General features: G+C 48.7%; 1 protein-coding gene across 14 annotated transcripts in view; it reads left to right on the top strand.

Annotated features, from left to right (window-relative positions):
- The window catches only part of DTNA (dystrobrevin alpha), a 444,962-nt gene that overhangs the window by 138,765 nt on the left and 286,053 nt on the right, over positions 1–20,144 (top strand). The window contains exon 1 of one of the 14 annotated variants that reach the window (XM_056521821.1): positions 17,019–17,155. The exons of 11 other annotated variants lie outside the window; for them this stretch is intronic. The gene's annotated coding sequence lies outside the window, so the exon portion shown is untranslated. Of the gene's footprint in view, positions 1–17,018; positions 17,156–17,177; positions 17,384–17,517; positions 17,569–20,144 lie in introns of those variants that run through there. 2 more of the 14 variants (XM_056521820.1, XM_056521826.1) reach the window with 2 other exon arrangements.

The raw sequence follows: 20,144 nt of genomic DNA on the forward strand, positions 1-20,144 counted from the left end.
GTCTTTGAACTTTTCGGTCACGGCCCACACCAGAGTGAGAAGTTCCATTTTGAATGAGCTGTAATTTGCATAGTTTTTCTCTGCTCCTCGCAGGTTACGACTGGCATAGGCAATGACTCACTCTTGCCCCTCCTGGACTTGGGACAAGAAAGCTCCCAGACCTTCAAAACTGGCATCAGTATACAGCCGAAACGGCTGACTGTAGTATGGATATGCCAAGATGGGTGGTTCTGTCAGCAGACTTTTGAGAGCTCAAAACACCGTCTCTTGCTCTTCGGCCCATTCAACAGGTAGTCTTCCATTGTAGCTCTCGTTTGCCGTACCCTATAAGAGAGCTGTGAGGGGTACTGCAATCTGGGCCAAGTGGGGAATGAAACAGCAGTAGTAGCCGGCAAATCCCAGGAAGCTCCTGACATCCTTCACCATGCGCGGGGTTGGCCAGTTCTCAACAACTTCCACCTTTTCAGGATTAGGCTGGACTCCCTCTGCGCTGACAACATGACCCAAGTAGTGGACCTGAGGTTTGAGCAAGTGACACTTTGATGATATTACTTTTAAACCTTTGCCCCTCTAATTAAAAATTATGTCCTCTTGTGGTAGTTTTTCTTCTTTTAAAAATGCTCTCCTCCTTTACCGTGTTGATTCCCTTCATGTATTTAAAAGTCTCTATCATATCTCCTCTGTCTCTTCTTTCTTCCAAGCTATACATGTTAAGGTCCTTTAACCTTTCCTGGTAAGTTTTATCCTGCATGTACTAGTTTAGTAGCTCTTCTCTGAACTCTCTCTAGAGTATCTATATCCTTCTGGAGATACGGTCTCCGGTACTGTGCAAAATACTCCAAGTGAGGTCTCCCCAGTGTTCTGTACAGCGGCATGAGCACTTCTCTCTTTCTACTGCTTATACCTCTCCCTAACCGCATCAAAGCCAGGAGAAGTCAAAGTACCAAGTCGCTAATACCAGAGAGAAGTCGAGATGAAAGCAAAAAGTCAAAGATGCTGGGTTATACAGAAGAAACAGGGAATACACGCTAGCTACTGGAGTAAAAAGACTTTCACAGGCGCTGACTGAGAGCCAACTGCCAGGTTAAATAGGCAACTCACAGGTGCTCTCATCAAGTGGTCAGCTTACCAGCTAAGTGTAACCCGGCAACAAAACAAACAAAGAACTTGTCAGAACTTTTAACCCTAAAGGTTCTGACAGATGGGTTAAACAATGTCTGCAGGGCAGGGAGCAGCCTCTGGAGACTACCCTAATGACTAGATCAGACCCACGACAAGACCTCTATATGCACACCAGTCTTTCAGTAGATCTTCTCAATGGGAGAGCTTCAAAACCACTAGTACTTTAGTTTAAAAGGGTACTCCAGAAGAAAAGAATGTTTTCAAAACAATTGGTGCCCGAAAATTAAACACATTTGTAAATTACTTCTGTTTAAAAATCTTAAACCTTCCAGTACTTATCAGCGACAGTATGCTCCAGAGGAAGTTGTTTAGTTCTTTCCAGTCTGACCACAGTGCTCTCTGCTGCCACCTTTGTCCTTGTCAGGAACTGTATAGAGCAGAAGAAAATCCCCATAGCAAACCTCTCCTGCTCTGAACCGTTTCTGAGACGGACAGAGGTGTCAGCAGAGAGTATTGTGGTCAGACTGGAAAGAACAACTCAGCTTCATTTGTAGCACACAGCAGCTGTTAAGTACTTGAAGGATTAAGATTTTTAAATAGAAGTAATTTACAAATTGATTTAACTTTCTGGCACTAGTTAATTTGAAAAAAAAAAAAATGTTTCCACCGTAGTAGCCCTTTAAAGAGGTTTCTGTGTATGTAGGTGTGGTTTTTGGCACAGAACTGCATTACAAACCAAGCCAAACACTGTCATAGCTGGCCTGAAAAAAACACCACAGCAAATGCTCCAAATAACACCCCATAAAACCTCTACAAAACCACAATTAGGTAGATGTTTTTTCCTGCGCTTGAACATGCCTAAAGATCAGTTTGGCTAATTTTCCTCTACCAAGACCGTAAAGGCAGGGTACGCCACTGCTGTGCCACCAAGTGGACAGTGGGCCTAGTCAGGGACCAAATGCTCCCAACCACTAAATACACTAGGTTGATTATAATGTGGGCGGTTTGGACAGCTATCCAAACTGCCCACTTTATAATCTCCTCGCTATCTCCAGGACACTTCTCTAATTCCTAGGCCAGTTGCTTCAGGCCGGGAACAGAACAGTGACATCACTCTCTATCACTACCTGCACTGGAGTGGAGGAGGAAGAAGGACAGGTTCGTAGCTATGGAGGTAGCAGTCGCACTGGGGCCCTGGTGCCTAAGAGGGCCTCAAAACACATCTGCCCCATAAGAGACCAGTATTTTAATTGACATATGGGGCCCTGTTGAAGGTTTTGCAACAAGGCCCAGAAACTACAAGCTACGCCTCTGGACCTGGATGTAGTTCTGCACAGGAGAGAAGGTATGATTTTTTTTAATTATTATTATTTTTATTTTAGCTGGTGAGAAGGATATGTGGCTAATCTGGGGGCTACCTGCCTAATAAGAACTTCCTGCAAACTAAGGAGACTGCTTGCCTACTGTGGGGGATACCTGGCTAACGAAAGGACTACCTACAAATTGAGGGGATTATCTGCCTACTGGGGGAATTAAACTTGCTTACTGAGGAGATATACCTGCCTAATGGGGGAGTAATACCTTACTAATGGGGGGAGTACCTGCATAATGGGGTAACTACCTACTAATTGATATACCTACCTCATGGATGAACTACCTAACTGTTATGGAAGGCACCCTAAATGGAATATACAATAGATGAAGATGTCTTCAGTTCCCATTAACATCACTGAACTTTATTGGAAACGTTTAAAACTTTGTAAACATGAAAGAAACACAAAAGTGCACAGGGAAAATAAAAAATCAGATGAAACTCTGAAGCGTTTCTGTTACGCCGAGCGCTCCGGGTCCCCGTTCCTCCCCGGAGCGCTCGCCTCATCTTTGTTGTTGCAGCGCCCCGGTCAGATCCACTGACCGGGTGCGCTGCGGTCCCGCCTTCAGCCGGGATGCGATTCGCGATGCGGATAGCGCCCGCTCGCGATGCGCACCCCGGTCCCCGTACCTGACTCGCTCTCCCTCGGTCCCGTCCCGGCGCGCGCGGCCCCGCTCCCTAGGGCGCGCGCGCGCCGGGTCTCTGCGATTTAAAGGGCCAGTGCACCAATGATGGTGCCTGGCCCAATCTTCCCAATTAGCTTAATTGGCTCCCACCTGTGCACTTCCCTATATATCCTCACTTCCCTTGCACTTCCTTGCCGGATCTTGTTGCACTTGTGCCTAGTGAAAGCGTTCCCTTGTCTGTTCCTAGTCCGTGTTCCTGACCTCCTGCCGTTGCCCCTGACTACGATCCTTGCCGCCTGCCCCCGACCTTCTGCTACGTCCGACCTTGCTTCTGCCTACTCCCTTGTACCGCGCCTATCTTCAGCATCTTCAGCAGCCAGAGAGGTGAGCCGTTGCTAGTGGATACGACCTGGTCACTACCGCCGCAGCAAGACCATCCCGCTTTGCGGCGGGCTCTGGTGAAAACCTGTAGTGGCTTAGAACCGGTCCACTAGCGCGGTCCTCGCCATCCCTCTCTGGCACAGAGGATCCACTACCTGCCAGCCGGCATCGTGACAGTAGATCCGGCCATGGATCCCGCTGAAGTTCCTCTGCCAGTTGTCGCTGACCTCACCACGGTGGCCGCCCAGCAAGCCCGACAGATCGCCCTTCTAACCCGTCAGCTGTCGGAAATGTCCACCATTTCGCACCAACTTCAGTCGCAACTTCTCCAGCAATCTTCTCCTCCGCCAGCTCCTGCACCTCCTCCGCAGCGAGTGGCCACTCCTAGCCTCCGCCTGTCCTTGCCGGACAAATTTAATGGGGACTCTAAGTATTGCCGTGGCTTTCTTTCGCAATGTTCCCAGCACTTGGAGATGATGTCGGACCAGTTTCCTACTGAAAGGTCTAAAGTGGCTTTCGTGTTCTGCCTTCTGTCTGGAAAAGCCCTGTCATGGGCCGCACCGCTCTGGGACCGCAATGACCCCGTCACTGCCTCTGTACACTCCTTCTTCTCGGAAATTCGAAGTGTCTTTGAGGAACCTGCCCGAGCTTCTTCAGCCGAGATTGCCCTGCTGAACCTGGCCCAGGGTGTTTCTTCCGTTGGCGAGTACGCCATTCTGTTCCGTGCTCTTGCTTACGAGTTGTCCTGGAATAGTGAGATTCTCTGCGCGACCTTTAAAAAAGGCCTATCCAGCAACATTAAAGATGTTCTGGCCGCACGAGAGACTCCTGCTGACCTACATGAACTCATTCATCTAGCCACTCGCATTGACATGCGTTCTTCCGGATGGCGTCTGGAGCTCCGCCTGGATATGGACTTTGTTCGCACGAAGCGTTTTTTCTCCCCGGCTCCTCTCTCCTCTGGTCCTCTGCAATCTGTTCCTGTGCTTCCCGCCGCGGAGGCTATGCAAGTTGACCGGTCTTGCTTGACACCTCAAGAGAGGACACGACGCCGCATGGAGAATCTTTGCCTGTACTATGCCGGTACCGAACACTTCCTGAAGGATTGTCCTATCCGTCCTCCCCGCCTGGAAAGACGTACGCTGACTCCGCACAAAGGTGACACAGTTCTTGATGTCAACTCTGCTTCTCCACGCCTTACTGTGCCTGTGCGGATATCTGCCTCTACCTTCTCCTTCTCTACTATGCTCTTCTTGGATTCCGGATCTGCAGGAAAATTTTTTTTGGCCTCTCTCATCAACAGGTTCTACGTTCCTGTGACCAGTCTCGCCAGACCCCTCTACATCTATTGTTTTTACAATAAAAGATTGGACTGTCTCGTACGTTTCCACACAGAACCCCTCTTAATTTGCATCGGACCTCATCACGGAAAAATTGAGTTTTTCTTTTTCCTCAGGTTCTTTGGCCCCAAGAAGAGGGGGAGACCCAAGGGGGGGGGTACTGTTACGCCGAGCGCTCCGGGTCCCCGTTCCTCCCCGGAGCGCTCGCCTCATCTTTGTTGTTGCAGCGCCCCGGTCAGATCCACTGACCGGGTGCGCTGCGGTCCCGCCTTCAGCCGGGATGCGATTCGCGATGCGGATAGCGCCCGCTCGCGATGCGCACCCCGGTCCCCGTACCTGACTCGCTCTCCCTCGGTCCCGTCCCGGCGCGCGCGGCCCCGCTCCCTAGGGCGCGCGCGCGCCGGGTCTCTGCGATTTAAAGGGCCAGTGCACCAATGATGGTGCCTGGCCCAATCTTCCCAATTAGCTTAATTGGCTCCCACCTGTGCACTTCCCTATATATCCTCACTTCCCTTGCACTTCCTTGCCGGATCTTGTTGCACTTGTGCCTAGTGAAAGCGTTCCCTTGTCTGTTCCTAGTCCGTGTTCCTGACCTCCTGCCGTTGCCCCTGACTACGATCCTTGCCGCCTGCCCCCGACCTTCTGCTACGTCCGACCTTGCTTCTGCCTACTCCCTTGTACCGCGCCTATCTTCAGCATCTTCAGCAGCCAGAGAGGTGAGCCGTTGCTAGTGGATACGACCTGGTCACTACCGCCGCAGCAAGACCATCCCGCTTTGCGGCGGGCTCTGGTGAAAACCTGTAGTGGCTTAGAACCGGTCCACTAGCGCGGTCCTCGCCATCCCTCTCTGGCACAGAGGATCCACTACCTGCCAGCCGGCATCGTGACAGTTTCGATCAGATATCTAATCTTAAAGGGGTTATCCGGGAAAAAAACTTTTTTCAATATAACAACTGGCTCCAGAAAGTTATACAGATTTGTAAATTACTTCTACAGCCATGGCCATAAATGTTGGCACCCCTGAAATTTTTCAAGAAAATTAAGTATTTCTCACAGAAAAGGATTGCAGTAACACATGTTTTGCTATACACATGTTTATTCCCTTGTGTGTATTGGAATTAAACCAAAAAATGGAGAGAAAAAAAGCAAATTGGACATAATGTTACACCAAACTCCAAAAATGACATGGACAAAATTATTGGCACCCTTTCAAAATTGTGGAAAAATAAGATTGTTTCAAGCATGTGATGCTCCTTTAAACTCACCTGAGGAAAGTAACAGGTGTGGGCAATATAAAAATCACACCTGAAAGGATAAAAAGGAGAGAAGTTCACTTAGTTTTTGCATTGTGTGTCTGTGTGTGCCACACTAAGCATGGACAACAGAAAGAGGAGAAGAGAACTGTCTTAGGACTTGAGAACCAAGATAGTGGAAAAATATCAACAATCTCAAGTTACAAGTCCATCTCCAGAGATCTAAATTTACCTTTGTCCACAGTGCGCAACATTATCAAGAAGTTTGCAACTGTAACTAATGGCACTGTAACTAATCTCCCTGGGCGTGGACGGAAGAGAAAATTGATGAAAGGTGTCAACGCAGGATAGTCCGGATGGTGGATAAGCAGCCCCAAACAAGTTCCAAAGATATTCAAGCTGTCCTGCAGGCTCAGGGAGCATCAGTGTCAGTGCAAACTATCCGTCGACATTTAAATGAAATGAAACGCTATGGCAGGAGACCCAGGAGGACCCCACTGCTGACACAGAGACATAAAAAAGCAAGACTACTTTTTGCAAAAATGAACTTGAGTAAGCCAAAATCCTTCTGAGAAAATGTCTTGTGGACAGATAAGACCAAGATAGAGCTTTTTGGTAAAGCACGTCATTCTACTGTTTACTGAAAATGGAATGAGGCCTACAAAGAAAAGAACACAGTACCTACAGTGAAATAAGGTGGCGGTTCAATTATGTTTTTGTTTTGTTCTGCTGCCTCTGGCACTGGGTGCCTTGAATGTGTGCAAGGTATCATGAAATCTGAGGATTACCAACGGATTTTGGGTCGCACTTTACAGACCAGTGTCAGAAAGCTGGGTTTGCATCCGAGATCTTGGGTCTTCCAGCAGGACAATGACCCAAAACATATGTCAAAAAGCACGCAGAAATGGATGACCACAAAGTGTTGGAGAGTTCTGAAGTGGCCAGCAATGAGTCCAGATCTAAATCTCATTGGAGAGATCTCAAAATTACTGTTGGGAAAAGGCACCCTTCCAATAAGAGAGACCTGGAGCAGTTTGCAAAGGAAGAGTGGTCATACATTCCGGCTGAGAGGTGTAAGAAGCTCATTGATTGGTTATAGGAAGTGACTGATTTCAGTAATTTTTTCCAAAGGGTGTGCAATCAAATATTAAGTTAAGGGTGCCAATAATTTTGTCCAGACCATTTTTGGAGTTTGGTGTGACATTATTTCCAATTTCCATTGCACTTGGAGTTGAGCACCTTGTATCACCTCAGATCACATCATTGTAAGTGTTTGTTTAAAGTCAGTCATGTTTAACGCATCCACATACACATTTATCTGGTGTCAGGATGCCATTGTGGTACTTGTGACCGTTTGCAGGCATCCTCCATTGTATGCAGTTTTTGCTGGGGATCGCCCTTAGCAACGGTTTACAAGTGCAGGTCTTCCGCCCCAGCAAAGGTGCACAACTGCACTTGGGGTTGAGTTTTCCTGCTTTAACCATGTTCATGCAAATATAAGCCGCAATTTCCATTTTCCCCTTCCTTTTTTGGTTTAGTTCCAATACACACAAAGGGAATAAACATGTGTATAGCAAAACATGTTCTTGCAATCCTTTTCTGTGAGAAATACTTCTTTTCTTGAAAAATGTCAGGGGTGCCAACATTTATGGCCATGACTGTATTAAAAAATCTTAATCCTTTCAGTACTTATGAGCTACTGATGTTGAGTTGCTCTTTTCTGTCTAAGTGCTCTCTGATGACACCTGTCTCGGGAACTGTCCAGAGTAGAAGCAAATCCCCATAGCAAACCTCTTCCACTCTGTTCAGTTCCTGAGACAAGCAGAGATGGCAGAAGAGAGCACGGGTGCCATACAGAAAAGAACAACTCAAATAAAAGTTTTTCTTCCTGGAATACCCCTTTAACCTCTTGGGAACGCAGGACGTATGCATACGCCCTCCATCCCTGATCCTAAAGGACTCAGGACGTACCTGTACTCCCTGATTCCGGTTAAGGTTGGGTTCACACCACGTTTTGTAACTATGGTTCCCGTATACGGCTGGGAGGAGGGGGGCGGGGCTTAACCGCGGCGCCCGCACTCAGCCGTATAGGGGAACCGTATTTAATGCATGTCTATGAGCCGACCGGAGGGAACCGCAGCCTCCGGTCGGCTGCGTTTTCGGCTGCATGCGGTTTCCCGACCGTAGGCAAAAACGCGGTCGATCACGTTTTTGCCTGTGGTCGGGAAACCGCATACGGGCGAAAACGCAGCCGACCGGAGGCTGCGGTTCGCTCCGGTTCGCTCATAGACATGCATTAAATACGGTTCCCCTATACAGCTAAGTGCGGGCGCCACGATTAAGCCCCGCCCCCCTCCTCCCAGCCGTATACAGGAACCTTAGTTACAAAACGTGGTGTGAACCCAGCCTTACCGGGTTTAAACCGTTTTCACCAGCAGAGAATGGGATAAACCCGGTGGGTCCCAGTTGCTATGGGCAGCCAGGACCCACGGCTATTGCCGAGCACGGACGATCAGGCCGATCAGGCCGATGCCTGGCATTAACCCTTTAGACTCCGCGATCGGAGTCTGAAAAGAAAGTAAAAGAATCCCGGCAGCTCAGTGGAGCTGATTGGGACTATTGCGACAATATCGCGATGTCCCGATCAGCTTACCAGACGACGGCAGGGTCCTCACCTGCCTCTCTGTTGTCCGATCGGCAATCTACTGCAGAAGCAGCACAGTGCTGGTTGCAATGATCAGCTCTTTGCAATGGCAGAGCACTGATCAGTGTATGCAATCAGAAGATTGCATATTTTAGCCCCCTATGGTGGCTAAAAAAATAAATAAAAAAAGTGTAAAAGTGTGCTAATAAAAGTTCATTAACACCTTCCCTATTAAAAGTTTAAATCACCCCCCTTTTCCCATTTTTTCAATAAAATGAAATAAAGAATAAAAATAATCATATGTGGTACCCCCGCATGCATAAATGTCCAAACTATTAAAATATTAGGTTAGCTAAACCACACGGTCGATGGCGTACACATAAAAAAATACCAAAAAAACAGTGCATTTTTGGTCACTTCATATACAATAAAAATATTAATAAAAAGTGATCAAAAAGACCCATCAAAACAAAAATGGTGCCTATAAAAAGTACAGATGACGGTGCAAAAAATTAGCCCCTTAACGACGAAGGACGTATATTTACGTCCTCCGCCGGCTCCCGCGATATGCCGCGGGGTCACGCGGTGTCCCTGCGTCATGTCGGGTCGGTCCCGGCGGCTAACAACGGTTCAGACCCTGTATTAACCCTTCAGATGCGGCGATCAAAGCTGACCGCCACGTCTGAAGTGAAAGTAACCCGGCTACTCAGTCGGGCTGTTCGGGACCGCCTCGGTGAAATCGCGGCATCCCGAACAGCTTACAGAACACCAGGAGGGCCCTTACCTGCCTCCTCGGTGTCCAATCGACGAATGACTGCTCCGTGCCTGAGATCCAGGCAGGAGCAGTCAAGCGCAGATAACACTGATCACAGGCGTGTTAATACACGCCAGTGATCTGTGTAGGAGATCAGTGTGTGCAGTGTTATAGGCCCCTATGGGACCTATAATACTGCAAAAAAAAAAAGTAAAAAAAAAAGTGTTAATAAAGGTAATTTAACCCCTTCCCTAATAAAAGTTTGAATCACCCCCCTTTTCCCATAAAAAAATAAAATAGTGTAAATAAAAATAAACATGTGTGGTATCGCCGCGTGCGTAAATGTCTGAAATATAAAAATATATTGATAATTAAACCACACGGTCAATAGCGCACACGCAAAAAAATTCCAAAGTCCCAAAAATCGTATATTTGGTCACTTTTTATACCATTAAAAAATGGATAAAAAGTGATCAAAAAGTCTGATCAAAACAAAAATGGTACCGACAAAAACTTCAGATCACGGCGCAAAAAATGGGTCCTCATACCGCCCTGTATGTGGAAAAATAAAAAAGTTATAGGGGTCATAAGATGCTAATTTTAAACATATTAGTTTTGGTGCATGTAGAAACGGGAGCCTCCAAAAGTTACAAAATGGTGTTTTTTTTTTTTATTTCACCCCACAAATAAAAAAAAATTTGTTTTGCTGCAGGTTATATTCTAAAATAAGTGATGTCATTGCAACATTCAATTGGTGACGCAACAAACAAGCCCTTATATGGGTCTGTAGGTGCCAAATTTAAAGCGTTATGATTTTTAGAAAGGAAGGAGGAAAAAGCGAATGTGAACATATAAATGCGCATTGTCCTCCATTTAGCTGTATAATCCCCTCAATAAAAAAAAACAAATAGGACAACTCCGATCATGCTGGAAGCTGAAGGCTTTAGACATGATGAGAGTTGTAGTTTTGCAACAGCTGGAGAGCACAGGTTGGAGAACACTGTAATATATCTAGCTCCACCATATGAAGTCCTGTCCTTGTGTGTGATATATGTCCTGTATATCATATATATTACCTCATCACCAGTCAGGATAATACCCAGCACCATCACAGTGATGTATATGGAGGCACATGACGTCCCTGATGGCAGTGCAGTGTGTACCCAGCACCATCACAGTGCTGTATATGGAGGCACATGACATCCCCTGATGGCAGTGCAGTGTGTACCCAGCACCATCACAGTGATGTATATGGAGGTACATGATGTCCCCTGATGGCAGTGCAGTGTGTACCCAGCACCATCACAGTGATGTATATGGAGGCACATGACGTCCCCTGATGGCAGTGCAGTGTGTACCCAGCACCATCACAGTGATGTATATGGAGGCACATGACGTCCCCTGATGGCAGTGCAGTGTGTACCCAGCACCATCACAGTGATGTATATGGAGGCACATGACATCCCCTGATGGCAGTGCAGTGTGTACCCAGCACCATCACAGTGATGTATATGGGGGTACATGATGTCCCCTGATGGCAGTGCAGTGTGTACCCAGCACCATCACAGTGATGTATATGGAGGCACATGACGTCCCCTGATGGCAGTGCAGTGTGTACCCAGCACCATCACAGTGATGTATATGGAGGCACATGACGTCCCCTGATGGCAGTGCAGTGTGTACCCAGCACCATCACAGTGATGTATATGGAGGCACATGACGTCCCCTGATGGCAGTGCAGTGTGTAACCAGCACCATCACAGTGATGTATATGGAGGCACATGACGTCCCCTGATGGCAGTGCAGTGTGTACCCAGCACCATCACAGTGATGTATATGGAGGCACATGACATCCCCTGATGGCAGTGCAGTGTGTACCCAGCACCATCACAGTGATGTATATGGGGGTACATGATGTCCCCTGATGGCAGTGCAGTGTGTACCCAGCACCATCACAGTGATGTATATGGAGGCACATGACGTCCCCTGATGGCAGTGCAGTGTGTACCCAGCACCATCACAGTGATGTATATGGAGGCACATGACGTCCCCTGATGGCAGTGCAGTGTGTACCCAGCACCATCACAGTGATGTATATGGAGGCACATGACGTCCCCTGATGGCAGTGCAGTGTGTAACCAGCACCATCACAGTGATGTATATGGAGGCACATGACGTCCCCTGATGGCAGTGCAGTGTGTACCCAGCACCATCACAGTGATGTATATGGAGGCACATGACGTCCCCTGATGGCAGTGCAGTGTGTACCCAGCATCATCACAGTGATGTGTATGGAGGCACATGACGTCCCCTGATGGCAGTGCAGTGTGTACCCAGCACCATCACAGTGATGTGTATGGAGGCACATGACGTCCCCTGATGGCAGTGCAGTGTGTACCCAGCACCATCACAGTGATGTGTATGGAGGCACATGACGTCCCCTGATGGCCGTGCAGTGTGTACCCAGCACCATCACAGTGATGTATATGGAGGCACATGACGTCCCCTGATGGCAGTGCAGTGTGTACCCAGCACCATCACAGTGATGTATATGGAGACACATGACGTCCTTGATGGCAGTGCAGTGTGTACCCAGCACCATCACAGTGATGTATATGGAGGCACATGACGTCCCCTGATGGCAGTGCAGTGTGTACCCAGCAACATCACAGTGATGTATATGGAGGCACATGACGTCCCCTAATGGCAGTGCAGTGTGTACCCAGCACCATCACAGTGATGTATATGGAGGCACATGACATCCCCTGATGGCAGTGCAATGTGTACCCAGCACCATCACAGTGATGTATATTGAGGCACATGACGTCCCCTGATGGCAGTGCAGTGTGTACCCAGCACCATCACAGTGATGTATAGAGGCACATGACGTCCCCTGATGGCAGTGCAGTGTGTACCCAGTACCATCACAGTGATGTATATGGAGGCACATGGCGTCCCTGATGGCAGTGCAGTGTGTACCCAGCACCATCACAGTGATGTATAGGGAGGCACATGACGTCCCCTGATGGCAGTGCAGTGTGTACCCAGCACCATCACAGTGATGTATATGGAGGCACATGACGTCCCCTGATGGCAGTGCAGTGTGTACCCAGCACCATCACAGTGATGTATATGGAGGCACATGACGTCCCCTGATGGCAGTGCAGTGTGTACCCAGCACCATCACAGTGATGTATATGGAGGCACATGACGTCCCCTGATGGCAGTGCAGTGTGTACCCAGCAACATCACAGTGATGTATATGGAGGCACATGACGTCCCCTAATGGCAGTGCAGTGTGTACCCAGCACCATCACAGTGATGTATATGGAGGCACATGACGTCCCCTGATGGCAGTGCAATGTGTACCCAGCACCATCACAGTGATGTATATTGAGGCACATGACGTCCCCTGATGGCAGTGCAGTGTGTACCCAGCACCATCACAGTGATGTATAGAGGCACATGACGTCCCCTGATGGCAGTGCAGTGTGTACCCAGTACCATCACAGTGATGTATATGGAGGCACATGACGTCCCTGATGGCAGTGCAGTGTGTACCCAGCACCATCACAGTGATGTATAGGGAGGCACATGACGTCCCCTGATGGCAGTGCAGTGTGTACCCAGCACCATCACAGTGATGTATATGGAGGCACATGACGTCCCCTGATGGCAGTGCAGTGTGTACCCAGCACCATCACAGTGATGTATATGGAGGCACATGACGTCCCCTGATGGCAGTGCAGTGTGTACCCAGCACCATCACAGTGATGTATATGGAGGCACATGACGTCCCCTGATGGCAGTGCAGTGTGTACCCAGCAACATCACAGTGATGTATATGGAGGCACATGACGTCCCCTAATGGCAGTGCAGTGTGTACCCAGCACCATCACAGTGATGTATATGGAGGCACATGACGTCCCCTGATGGCAGTGCAATGTGTACCCAGCACCATCACAGTGATGTATATTGAGGCACATGACGTCCCCTGATGGCAGTGCAGTGTGTACCCAGCACCATCACAGTGATGTATAGAGGCACATGACGTCCCCTGATGGCAGTGCAGTGTGTACCCAGTACCATCACAGTGATGTATATGGAGGCACATGACGTCCCTGATGGCAGTGCAGTGTGTACCCAGCACCATCACAGTGATGTATAGGGAGGCACATGACGTCCCCTGATGGCAGTGCAGTGTGTACCCAGCACCATCACAGTGATGTATATGGAGGCACATGACATCCCCTGATGGCAGTGCAGTGTGTACCCAGCACCATCACAGTGATGTATATGGAGGCACATGACGTCCCCTGATGGCAGTACAGTGTGTACCCAGCACCATCACAGTGATGTATATGGAGGCACATGACGTCCCCTGATGGCAGTGCAGTGTGTACCCAGCACCATCACAGTGATGTATATGGAGGCCCATGACGTCCTCTGATGGCAGTGCAGTGTGTACCCAGCACCATCACAGTGATGTATATGGAGGCCCATGACGTCCCCTGTTTGCAGTGCAGTGTGTACCCAGCACCATCACAGTGATGTATATGGAGGCACATGACGTCCCCTGATGGCAGTACAGTGTGTACCCAGCACCATCACAGTGATGTATATGGACGCACATGACGTCCTCTGATGGCAGTGCAGTGTGTACCCAGCACCATCACAGTGATGTATATGGAGGCACATGACGTCCCCTGATGGCAGTGCAGTGTGTACCCAGCACCATCACAGTGATGTATATGGAGGCACATGACGTCCCCTGATGGCAGTGCAGTGTGTACCCAGCACCATCACAGTGATGTATATGGAGGCACATGACGTCCCCTGATGGCAGTGCAGTGTGTACCCAGCACCATCACAGTGATGTATATGGAGGCACATGACGTCCCCTGATGGAAGTGCAGTGTGTACCCAGCATCATCACAGTGATGTATATGGAGGCACATGACGTCCCCTGATGGCAGTGCAGTGTGTACCCAGCATCATCACAGTGATGTATATGGAGGCACATGACGTCCTCTGATGGCAGTGCAGTGTGTACCCAGCACCATCACAGTGATGTATATGGAGGCACATGACGTCACCTGATGGCAGTGCAGTGTGTACCCAGCATCATCACAGTGATGTATATGGGGGCACATGACGTCCCCTGATGGCAGTGCAGTGTGTACCCAGCACCATCACAGTGATGTATATGGAGGCACATGACGTCACCTGATGGCAGTGCAGTGTGTACCCAGCACCATCACAGTGATGTATATGGAGGCACATGACGTCCCCTGATGGCAGTGCAGTGTGTACCCAGCACCATCACAGTGATGTATATGGAGGCACATGACGTCCCCTGATGGCAGTGCAGTGTGTACCCAGCACCATCACAGTGATGTATATGGAGGCACATGACGTCCCCTGATGGCAGTGCAGTGTGTACCCAGCACCATCACAGTGATGTATATGGAGGCACATGACGTCCCCTGATGGCAGTGCAGTGTGTACCCAGCATCATCACAGTGATGTATATGGAGGCACATGACGTCCCCTGATGGCAGTGCAGTGTGTACCCAGCATCATCACAGTGATGTATATGGAGGCACATGACGTCCTCTGATGGCAGTGCAGTGTGTACCCAGCACCATCACAGTGATGTATATGGAGGCACATGACGTCACCTGATGGCAGTGCAGTGTGTACCCAGCATCATCACAGTGATGTATATGGAGGCACATAACGTCCCCTGATGGCAGTGCAGTGTGTACCCAGCACCATCACAGTGATGTATATGGAGGCACATGACGTCACCTGATGGCAGTGCAGTGTGTACCCAGCACCATCACAGTGATGTATATGGAGGCACATGACGTCACCTGATGGCAGTGCAGTGTGTACCCAGCACCATCACAGTGATGTATATGGAGGCACATGACGTCCCCTGATGGCAGTGCAGTGTGTACACAGCACCATCACAGTGATGTGTATGGAGGTACATGATGTCCCCTGATGGCAGTGCAGTGTGTACCCAGCACCATCACAGTGCTGTATATGGAGGCACATGACATCCCCTGATGGCAGTGCAGTGTGTACCCAGCACCATCACAGTGATGTATATGGAGGTACATGATGTCCCCTGATGGCAGTGCAGTGTGTACCCAGCACCATCACAGTGATGTATATGGAGGCACATGACGTCCCTGACGGCAGTGCAGTGTGTACCCAGTACCATCACAGTGATGTATATGGAGGCACATGACGTCACCTGATGGCAGTGCAGTGTGTACCCAGCACCATCACAGTGATGTATATGGAGGCACATGACGTCCCCTGATGGCAGTGCAGTGTGTACCCAGCACCATCACAGTGATGTATATGGAGACACATGACGTCCCCTGATGGCAGTGCAATGTGTACCCAGCACCATCACAGTGATGTATATGGAGGCACATGACGTCCCCTGATAGCAGTGCAGTGTGTACCCAGCACCATCACAGTGATGTATATGGAGGCACATGACGTCCCCTGATGGCAGTGCAGTGTGTACCCAGCACCATCACAGTGATGTATATGGAGGCACATGACGTCCTCTGATGGCAGTGCAGTGTGTACCCAGCACCATCACAGTGATGTATATGGAGGCACATGACGTCCCTGATGGCAGTGCAGTGTGTACCCAGCACCATCACAGTGATGTATATGGAGGCACATGACGTCCCCTGATGGCAGTGCAGTGTGTAACCAGCACCATCACAGTGATGTATATGGAGGCACATGACGTCCTCTGATGGCAGTGCAGTGTGTACCCAGCACCATCACAGTGATGTATATGGAGGCACATGACGTCCCTGATGGCAGTGCAGTGTGTACCCAGCACCATCACAGTGATGTATATGGAGGCACATGACGTCACCTGATGGCAGTGCAGTGTGTACCCAGCATCATCACAGTGATGTATATGGAGGCACATGACGTCACCTGATGGCAGTGCAGTGTGTACCCAGCACCATCACAGTGATGTATATGGAGGCACATGACGTCACCTGATGGCAGTGCAGTGTGTACCCAGCATCATCACAGTGATGTATATGGAGGCACATGACGTCACCTGATGGCAGTGCAGTGTGTACCCAGCATCATCACAGTGATGTATATGGAGGCACATGACGTCACCTGATGGCAGTGCAGTGTGTACCCAGCATCATCACAGTGATGTATATGGAGGCACATGACGTCACCTGGTGGCAGTGCAGTGTGTACCCAGCATCATCACAGTGATGTATATGGAGGCACATGACGTCACCTGGTGGCAGTGCAGTGTGTACCCAGCACCATCACAGTGATGTATATGGAGGCACATGACGTCACCTGGTGGCAGTGCAGTGTGTACCCAGCACCATCACAGTGATGTATATGGAGGCACATGACGTCACCTGATGGCAGTGCAGTGTGTACCCAGCACCATCACAGTGATGTATATGGAGGCACATGACGTCACCTGATGGCAGTGCAGTGTACAGTGCTTGTGATGCCGGGAATCTCTCAGGCAAGATGCTGGAGGATCCCGAGGAGCAGCACTACTCTACCTAGGGCGGCCGGGAGAAGGCAGAGCTGAGGGCAGACGGCAGCGCACTGTGCGTAAGACGCGTTGGTGAATAGCAAGGTGAGGCTACACATAGCATGACGTACTCTAGCAGCCGGGCTGGGAGACGCAGAGACCGCAGCGGGGAGGGCGATGCAATAGGCAAAGTAAACAGAGGAGAGCAGCAGCATTGGCGGCGCTGTCAGCCTCCGAGCCCGGACCGGTGGATTAGGAGCCGGGAAGCCTGAGTGTCCTCTCCAGACGTGCACAGCATGCTCCGGGAGCGGTGTCTGCGGCGTCCCCTGAGCGGTAAGGACGCGTTTTCTTACACGGTGACCTTCCTGTGCGTTATCTCACAGGTGCACGGAGCCGGCGGGGGCTGGGAGGCAGCCTGTGTGTGGGAATGGCCGCTCATACATTGCCTCTGATGGTGGTGTGGGGTACCGACACTGGGGGCACGGCATGCCGCTCTTGGGGTAGATAATGCAGCCATGGTGAGTGCAGGGGTCAGTACTACACTGGGGGGGTATGTGAGGACAGGGCTCTGGAGGTGTAACACCCCCCCGGGACCGCTAGTGCCCTGCAAGCCTAGTGTTACCTCTCCAGCATGACATCCTTTATTATCAGACCGTATATAGACATTACTCCACAGCCCAGCCTATCCCCTGTGCCTCACTGCTGCTCTATATGTGTCACACTGGACCCTCTGTGGTGTGCTACAGTATATAGCATCATTATACTGCATGTGTAGGGGCATATGGTATATAGCATCATTATACTGCATGTGTAGGGGCATATGGTATATAGCATTACTATACTGCATGTGTAGGGGCATATGGTATATAGCATTACTATACTGCATGTGTAGGGGCATATGGTATATAGCATTACTATACTGCATGTGTAGGGGCATATGGTATATAGCATTACTATACTGCATGTGTAGGGGCATATGGTATATAGCATCACTATACTGCATGTGTAGGGGCATACATTATATAGCATCACTATACTGCATGTGTAGGGACATACATTATATAGCATTACTATACTGCATGTGTAGGGGCATATGGTATATAGACATTACTCCACAGCCCAGCCTATCCTATGTGCCTCACTGCTGCTCTATATGTGTCACACTGGACCCTCTGTGGTGTGCTACAGTATATAGCATCATTATACTGCATGTGTAGGGGCATATGGTATATAGCATTACTATACTGCATGTGTAGGGGCATATGGTATATAGCATTACTCCACAGCCCAGCCTATCCCCTGTGCCTCACTGCTGCTCTATATGTGTCACACTGGACCCTCTGTGGTGTGCTACAGTATATAGCATTACTATACTGCATGTGTAGGGGCATATGGTATATAGCATTACTATACTGCATGTGTAGGGGCATATGGTATATAGCATTACTATACTGCATGTGTAGGGGCATATGGTATATAGACATTACTCCACAGCCCAGCCTATCCTATGTGCCTCACTGCTGCTCTATATGTGTCACACTGGACCCTCTGTGGTGTGCTACAGTATATAGCATTACTATACTGCATTTGTAGGGGCATATGGTATATAGCATCATTATACTGCATGTGTAGGGACATACGGTATATAGCATCACTATACTGCATGTGTAGGGACATACAGTATATAGCATCATTATACTGCATGTGTAGGGGCATATGGTATATAGCATCACTATACTGCATGTGTAGGGACATACATTATATAGCATCACTATACTGCATGTGTAGGGGCATATGGTATATAGCATTACTATACTGCATGTGTAGGGACATACATTATATAGCATTACTATACTGCATGTGTAGGGGCATATGGTATATAGCATCACTATACTGCATGTGTAGGGGCATATGGTATATAGCATTACTATACTGCATGTGTAGGGGCATATGGTATATAGCATTACTATACTGCATGTGTAGGGACATATGGTATATAGCATTACTATACTGCATGTGTAGGGGCATATGGTATATAGCATTACTATACTGCATGTGTAGGGACATATGGTATATAGCATCACTATACTGCATGTGTAGGGGCATATGGTATATAGCATTACTATACTGCATGTGTAGGGGCATATGGTATATAGCATTACTATACTGCATGTGTAGGGGCATATGGTATATAGCATTACTATACTGGATGTGTAGGGGCATACTGTATATACATCACTATACTGGATGTGTAGGTGCATACAGTATATAGACATTACTCCACAGCCCAGCCTATCCCCTGTGCCTCACTGCTGCTCTATATGTGTCACACTGGACCCTCTGTGGTGTGCTACAGTATATAGCATTACTATACTGCATGTGTAGGGGCATATGGTATATAGCATCATTATACTGCATGTGTAGGGACATACGGTATATAGCATCACTATACTGCATGTGTAGGGACATACAGTATATAGCATCACTATACTGCATGTGTAGGGACATACGGTATATAGCACCACTATACTGGATGTGTAGGTGCATACAGTATATAGCATCATTATACTGCATGTGTAAGGACATACAGTATATAGACATTACTCCACAGCCCAGCCTATCCCCTGTGCCTCACTGCTGCTCTATATGTGTCACACTGGACCCTCTGTGGTGTGCTACAGTATATAGCATCATTATACTGCATGTGTAGGGACATTCGGTATATAGCATTACTATACTGCATGTGTAGGGGCATACAGTATATAGCATCACTATACTGCATGTGTAGGGACATACGGTATATAGCATCATTATACTGCATGTGTAGGGGCATATGGTATATAGCATTACTATACTGGATGTGTAGGGACATACGGTATATAGCATCATTATACTGGATGTGTAGGGACATACTGTATGTAGCATCACTATACTGCATGTGTAGGGACATACGGTATATAGCATCACTATACTGGATGTGTAGGGGCATATGGTATATAACATTACTATACTGGATATGTAGGGACATACTGTATATAGCATCATTATACTGCATGTGTAGGGACATACAGTATATATCATCACTATACTGGAT

Source organism: Hyla sarda, chromosome 5, assembly GCF_029499605.1.
Source record: "Hyla sarda isolate aHylSar1 chromosome 5, aHylSar1.hap1, whole genome shotgun sequence".
Taxonomy (NCBI): Eukaryota; Metazoa; Chordata; class Amphibia; order Anura; family Hylidae; genus Hyla; species Hyla sarda.